Below are 8,074 nucleotides of genomic sequence, written 5' to 3' on the forward strand. Positions count from 1 at the left end.
AAAAAGATAGCAGGTATACAAATGATAACTAGAAAAATCAAAGCTTAACACTTCAGAAAATTATCAAATCACAAATCATGAGAAAGGAAGGAACAAAAAAAATCTATAAAACAAACTAAATGAAATTTTTAAATGTCAGTAAGTCTTTACCTATTAATAATAACATTGACTGTAAGTGGATTCAATTATCTGATCAATAGAATGGATAAATAGATTTTAAAATGATCCAATTATATGTTGCCTACAAGATAGCCACTTAAGATTTAAGAACACACACAACCTGAAAGTAAAAGGATGGAAGAAAATATTTCATGAACATGATAATCAAAAGAAAGCAAGTGTGGCTATATTTACATCTGAAAAAAAAAACTTCAAGTAAAAACTTTTGCAAGGGACAAAGATGGTTATGATTTAATGATAAAGGGTCAATTCATCTAGAAGACACTGTCAGTGTAGGTGCACATCACATTTAAGCACCTACAGACGTAAAGCCAATGTTAACGGACATGAAGGTAGAAACAGATAGCAATACCATAATAGTGGGAGATTTATTATTTCACTTTCATCAATGGATATATAAACAAGACAGAATCTTGAGGAAATACTGGACTTAAATTGTACTTTTGATTAAATAGACCTCACAGGCATACAGAGCTTTGCATCCAACAGCAGCAGAATATCCACTTTTCTCCAGTGCACATGGAACATCCTCCAAACAAGATCACACAGTCCACGAGACAAGTCTTAACAAATTTAAAAAGATCTAAATTATGTCTTGCATCATTTCAGACCACAATGATAAGGAACTAAAATCAGTAACATGAAGAATATTGGAAAAGTCACAAATATGTAGAAATTAAACAACATGCTCCTGAACAACCAATGGATCAAAGAAGAAATCAAAAAGGAAATTTATAAATATCTTGAGACAAACAATAGAAATACCACATACAAAAACCTATGGGATACCAGCAAAAGTAGTTTTAAAAGGGAAGTGTATAGTAATATATGCTTACATTAAAAAAAAGTTTCCGAATAGTCTAGCCTTGCACTTCAAGGAACTAGAAAAAAAACTAAACACCAAATTTGCAGAATAAAGAAACTTTTAAAAATCAGAATAAAAATAAATAGGGAATAGAAAAACCATGGAAAGAACTGATAAAACTAGAAGTGTTGTTTTGTTTTTTTTTTTTTTGTTTTTTGAAAACAAATTGACAACCATTAGCTAGTCTAGAAAAAAATATATAGAGACAGAAAACAAAACAGTGGTTACTTCCACTGCAGGGGTGAATAAAAAGAAGGAAATAGGGAGATGTAGGTTAGAGGATACAAAGTAGCAGATACTTAGGACGAACAAATCTAGAAAACGAATGTACAACATGAAGACATTAGGAAATAAAGTTGTACTGTGTTTAAGGGATTCATGCTAAATGAGATTTTTATCATTCTTGCCACAAAACAAAAATGGGTAACTGTGAAATGAAGAATGTTAATTTACTTTACTGTAATAACACTTTTACTATGTGTATGCATCCCATAAGATCATGTTATATAACTTAAATATATAAAATAAACTTTAAAAAATAGCAGAAGGGGACATCAGAGAGGAAGTGAGAGCATTTTTTGCTCGGTTAACAAAGGTAAAGAGTTAAAATGATTCCTTTATGACAGTACCTCTCATTTGTTATGAGAATGTGCTGAGAATCTCCATGAAGGAGCTATGTTATGCAATATTTTTCAAACATATTTTTGCAGAGCAACTTGCAGGACTGGCGTTCTGCAGGGCAGACTTCGGGAAATGGTCATCCAGACAAATTATAGTCCATATGCCATATGTAAGGGGGAAAGTGCTGTTAAAGAGCATAAGACCAATAGGAGCTTCAAATTTAGTCCAACTGTCGATAATTTTATTATTGGACTTTATTGCTTCATCTATAAATTTAAGGAATTGAGCTAAACATAGTGTTTTGATCTTGAAAATTCTAAATATTTTGAAAAGCTTGGGCTAGTTATAATATAGTGTCATAGAAAGTTATCCCTAAGCAAAGAAAATTGTATTGTTGCTCTAGAAAGTCACTGATTATATTTTCAAGTCTGAAGTTATTCAAGACATTTTAATATTTTGCATATAAGATTTATTTTGAAATTTGTCCTCTCACTTGAGTGCCCTATTTAAGCTTTTGTTCAGATTCAAATTGAAACTCTCCTCAAATATTACATCACTGGCTTTAGATATCCTGGGCTTGACCGATGCTTCTCAAACTTTAATGGACATTATATCACCTGGGTATGTGGTCAGAATGCAGATTCTGATTACATAGGTCTGGAATACTGTCAGATTCTGCACTGGCCACGAACTCTCAGGTGATCATGCTGCTGCGGGTCTGCAGGCAGTGGCACCATAACACCAACCTGAGTTTTAATTCATTTTCTACAACTTCTCGTCATTGTGAGACTGATCAAGTCAATAAATATTTCTGTTCCTCTGTTTACTCATTGTAAAATAGTGATCACACACTTGCTTTAATGGCCTCACAGAGCTATTGTGAAGATAAATGAGATTTTATGTGATGATCTACTAACATTTATAAACATCTACATTGTTCTTTTTTTTTTCTAACACAGATTCAATGGTTCACTCAATGGGTATTTTCAAATCTTCTTTCTCATGATATATGTGATATATGTCATCATTTTCTGATTTTTTTCACATAATTATGTCTCTCTAATAACTCACTGATCCATAGGAATGCTCTGATTAGGGGTTTGGAATAGTTAGGTATGGGGAATAAAGGGAAAATATAGATGTTTAAAAATCATAGTGATTTTTACTATATCAATTACTATATTTTACTATACTGTAAATACTTGATTAAATAAAGGTATAGTAGAGTCAAACATTTCACTGCTGAAAGTGTCTTCACTTGTGCTATCCCATATTTAAATGACTTCAGTGTGTGATAGAGAAAACAGTTTTGAAAAGACAATTTTCCTAGAAAAGATAATTGTCCTAGGTCACACAGCATGTTAGTCAAGAACAACGTTGTACCAAAACTCAGGATGACAGAAAACTAATTGTTGAGAAAAGAAAACATCTGTCACATAAATGTGTTTAAATATGGTGAAGATGAAGACTTTGATTATATTTCAGAAACAGATTGGACAACCTAATGCAGGGAATGCTATTTTAACAGGTAACCTGTAAGTTGTCAAAATTCCACTAGATGGCAGATGAAATCCAATGTTAAATACAGGAGCGTGACAAGGAGCAAAAATGGAAACAGGCAATTTCTTTATTGATAGACTGGGCCTCTGACTTTGGCACATTTACTCAGTGTATTAATATAGCACCTATCACTGATTTAACATATAGAGATAGGCTTCATAGAAAACATTTCCTATTCGTTTTTTAAATAGAACTAATCACATGGCTACACATGCATGTTACTAAATGGGAAATTATTTGATATAGTGAGAAAGCATAAAAAAAGACTTGAGTCCTGATCATAGTTTTGACACTAAATAAAGAAGTGACCTTGAGTAAGTTATCTCACATGTCTGAATCTCATCTTCTCACCCATAAAATGTAGACAATAAATAATAAGGCACTACTAATTTGTAGGGCAGTTGAGGTTGTACGGAAATTGGCTTTATAAACTACAAAGCACTACACAAGTATTAGTTACTGTTATTTCAAAGCTCCTTTTCCCTTTCTTCACTGAGGCGGTGGACCGTGAGCCTCAAATCAGGTAAGCCCTCCTTCACCAACCTGCCACTCTAAGCCCTCTCAGTGCCCTCAAGCTCTGGGAATCAACATCTTTCACTCATTCTGGCTAGTGTTGATTTTGGCTCCTAATATGCCTTTGGACTTCTGCAAGTTTCTCTGCTCTGGTTAAAACAGTCTGCTGCTCTATTACTGAGTGTCACAAGGACTTTTGTTCCCTCTGTGGGTTAAAGTGTCACTTGGTGCTCATGGGAGAAAAATCGGGAAACTTCTTCATTTTGCTGGAGTCACTTAATTTTCAAATCTATGTGACGGAAGCCACATAGTGCCCTACTTGTTCCTTCACACTTTCTCTGCCCTTCTAGGATTTTTTACAGTAAGTTTATGCCTCTCTGCTGGTACAGTCTAAATTTCAGTAATTCAAAGACTCAGCAACAGTCCAAACTCTATATTCTCATGAATAATATTGCAAACCACATCTCAGCAATAACGTTTAGTTTAAGATTGATTCAAATTAATGACTACAGTCTGACAGTACATAGAATATCTATCACAGGCAATACTTAAAGAAAATTTGTGCTATCCCATATTTAAGAGGGGATAGCACGTGACTTGTCAGATCTGTAGCTGCTTAGCAGAATCGCTGGAGAATATTTCCCAACGAAGGCTGTATCCACGGCTTATTACTGGGGGAGAATTGGTCACATCCATTAATCAGAGGTTGATCTAGAGACTGCATGCAGAAATAGTGGGAGTTTTGCATGATCTATGTAAAAACATATCTGCCACTTACAGGCTGTTAGAAAGGTATGTTCTATCGTGGAAACTTTTCCCCTATCCTTTTGCTAAGAATTGTTTACAATGCAACTTAAGATCCTCGACTGTGAACATTATTATAAACACATACTTGCCCTCATTTTTGAGGGGGTGAAGTTGATCCACTGTGATTTCTCTCTGGTAGCATGCCATTCCCAATTTTCCAGTAGTGACTCTGTATTCGAGCTTTCCACTTTTTCCTACCCATCAAATTCTACCTCCTGAACTTTGAATTTACACTGAAACATAAATACTTGATAAGTTCAGAGTAAATTAATTACTTCTTCCAAAGCTTTTCACATTTCAAAGCAATCAGAACAGGATAAGGCAGGAAGAGGAAGAAAGGTAGATATTTTAACTGGCCTTTAAGGCCCCTAAAATTCCTGCTGCCCTCTCCCCTTCACCTCCCCCAGCCCTGCCCCACCACACACACAAGACTGAGGTCTCCTAGCATCTTCATCTATATAAATACTTAAAATTATTTTTGTTACTAAATGGTGACAAATAACTAGACAGAGTTGCAAGAAACTGAACAATTATGTTTGGAATGATTCTATCTGAAGCATAGGCAATGCATGTACACTTAACTTTAATGGCTTCAGGAACACATCTCAAGGATATAAGTAGCCAGCCTTCAGAGCAGAGGCAATTGGACTACAAATAAAGGCCCATATGATTTTCAACTGCACACGGTGCCCTATAAAAGTTAGGACACTCCAGCTGGGTGCGGCTCACGCCTCTAATCGCAGCACTTTGGGAGTCCAAGGCGGGCGGATCACGACGTCAGGAGAACAAGGATATCCTGGCTGACAAGGTGAAACCCTGTCTCTACTAAAAATACGAAAGATTAGCCGGCGTGGTGGCGGGCGCCTTTAGTCCCAGCTACTCAGGAGGCTGAGGCAGGAGAATCGCTTGAACCAGGGAGGCGGAGCTTGCAGTCAGCAGAGATCGCGCCACTGCACTCCGGCCTGGGCGACAGTGAGAGACTGCATCCCCCACCCCCCACCCACCCCCCACCCACCCCCACAAAAAAAGTTAGGGCACTCCATATAACAAACTGTGCTTTTAATTGAAAACTCCGAAGTTGAAAGTGGCAAGAACAGATCATCTAAAATGCAAGGGCTACCATGTAATTAAACAGCCTTTCACTTGAGCAACCCCAGAATGAATGGCGGCAGAATCATTTACATAGACTGAGCAACAGAAAAGAGGCTAGGTGTTGAATATATGCGGTTATATACTAATAACCTTGTCTATTACAATGCTACTTTCAAGCTCAAGTTAGAGAAATACTTTGGGAATACTGGTAAGTATAGCAGGGCTAAAGCAATCTAGAATGGGGCTTCTGATAAGTTGAGAGAGAACCTTGGCATATCCTGCTCACCCCTCTTAACATCATTGGTTAGAGACTGAAGGACAGCTGTCATCCTGTCACAACATGCCCAAAGAACCCACAAGTGTCACCCTCTAACTCAGAGCAAACAGACTACCCTGTCAGCAATTTCTCAGATTGCTTTTCATCCACCAATAGGCTTATTTTCATGTACTGCCATCTAAATCTCTTCATTTTTGTGTCAGCGAAGAAAGTATTATCCTTTTTATCTATGGTCAGTTCTTCCACCGAAGCAAATGAGTGTGCTAAAATATTTTCTATCTTTAAACTAAAACAAAAATCTATCCACTATTGGAATTCTGGGCAAGTGGTCATAACCACCATTATCATCCTTATGTGGAAAGGATGTTTCTATCTTGCCAACCTCCTCACCCCCTACACCACAGTGTATTCTTAACCCAGCAGTGAGTGTCCCTGTTAAAATATTGTTCCATGTCACTCCTCTGCCTAAAACCCTAACTCAGGGTATAAGCCAAAGTTCACAAAACGTCCTTCAAGATCACAGGTAATTGGTCCACCTTTCACCTTTAACTCTGATCTTACCTTCTATTCCTTTCCCTGTCTATCACTCAGTTCCAGATTCCCTGAACAATTTGTCCAGTCTTGCATATGCCAGGCACACTCCCCCTGCGTGGTCTTTGTGTGAGCTTCTCCCCCTGCCCAAGGGAAGATCTACATTCCTATATATACTCATGACTTTCTTCTTCATCTCATTCAACTTTTTTGCTTAAAACTAACCTTCCCAGGCTGGACGCAGTGGCTCACGCCTGTTATTCCAGTACTTTGGGAGGCCGAGGCGAGGGGATCACCTGAGGTTGGGAGTTTGAGACCAGCCTGACCAACATGGAGAAATCCCGTCTCTATTAAAAATACAAAATTAGCCAGGCGTGGTGGTGCATGCCTGTAATCGCAGCTACTCGGGAGGCTGAGGTTGGACCTGGGAAGCAAGGTTGCAGTGAGCTGAGATCTCGCCATTTCACTCCAGCCTGGGCAACAAGAGCGAAACTCTGTCTCAAAAAAAAGAAAAAAAGTAACCTTCCCAGAAGGTCATCCCTAATCACTATTAAATTTTTTTTTTTTTTTTTTTTTTTTTTTTTGAGATGGAGTCTCGCTCTGTCGCCCAGGCTGGAGTGCAGTGGCCGGATCCCAGCTCACTGCAAGCTCCGCCTCCCGGGTATATGCCATTCTCCTGCCTCAGCCTCCCGAGTAGCTGGGACTACAGGCGCCCGCCACCTCGCCCAGCTAGTTTTTTTGCATTTTTTTTTAAGTAGAGACAGGGTTTCACCATGTTAGCCAGGATGGTCTCGATCTCCTGACCTCGTGATCCGCCCGTCTCGGCCTCCCAAAGTGCTGGGATTACAGGCTTGAGCCACCGCGCCCGGCCTATTAAATTTGCATTCTACCTCAAGTCCACCCTTTCCTCTTTTTTATCCTTACACTTATCTCTCAACAAGGTATGTCCTTGCTCTCTCCCTCTCTTTCTCTCTCCAGATAGATAGATAGATAGATACATACATACATACATACATAGATGAAGTTTGCATGCAATGAAGAATTGTGTGTATGTGCTTGTATATGCAGAAAGAGAGGGAGGAAGAAAAGGAGAACAGACATTTTAGTCTATTTGTATGTGATATAAGCCTGAGCTCCTATAGCAGTGGTAGGCCGATAGTAGATATTCAGGAAATATGTGTTGAATGAAAGGAATAGTGATATTGGCATAGACTAAGAGAGCTGACATTGGAGATGGAGAGGAGTGAATAGATTTGAGCATATGAAGGAGACAGAAATGTCAGGATTTGGTGAGTAACTGGCTATGGTATCTTAGAGGGGGATGAGCTGTGAAATTAGACTGAGAGGAGACAGAAAACCAGGAGAGGAGTGATGTAGTGGGAGCCAAAGGATGAACTCCTCCTGGGGTTTAGGGGAATAGTTAGTATTAATAGTATCAAAGTGAGATAAGGACCAAAAAAACACTTCATTGGATCTGGTGGCTTGAATAACACTATGAGAACAAGTTTGATGTAACTCAAATGTTCTGTGATCACTCTCCCACCATGCTGCTTCTTACCAAATAAGCCTCCTTTTTCCTCCTCTCTCTGACCAGCAGCCATATAAATGCAGGCAGATACTTCTAACTC

Source organism: Trachypithecus francoisi, unplaced genomic scaffold, assembly GCF_009764315.1.
Source record: "Trachypithecus francoisi isolate TF-2019V2 unplaced genomic scaffold, Tfra_2.0 Lachesis_group4, whole genome shotgun sequence".
Classification (NCBI taxonomy): Eukaryota; Metazoa; Chordata; class Mammalia; order Primates; family Cercopithecidae; genus Trachypithecus; species Trachypithecus francoisi.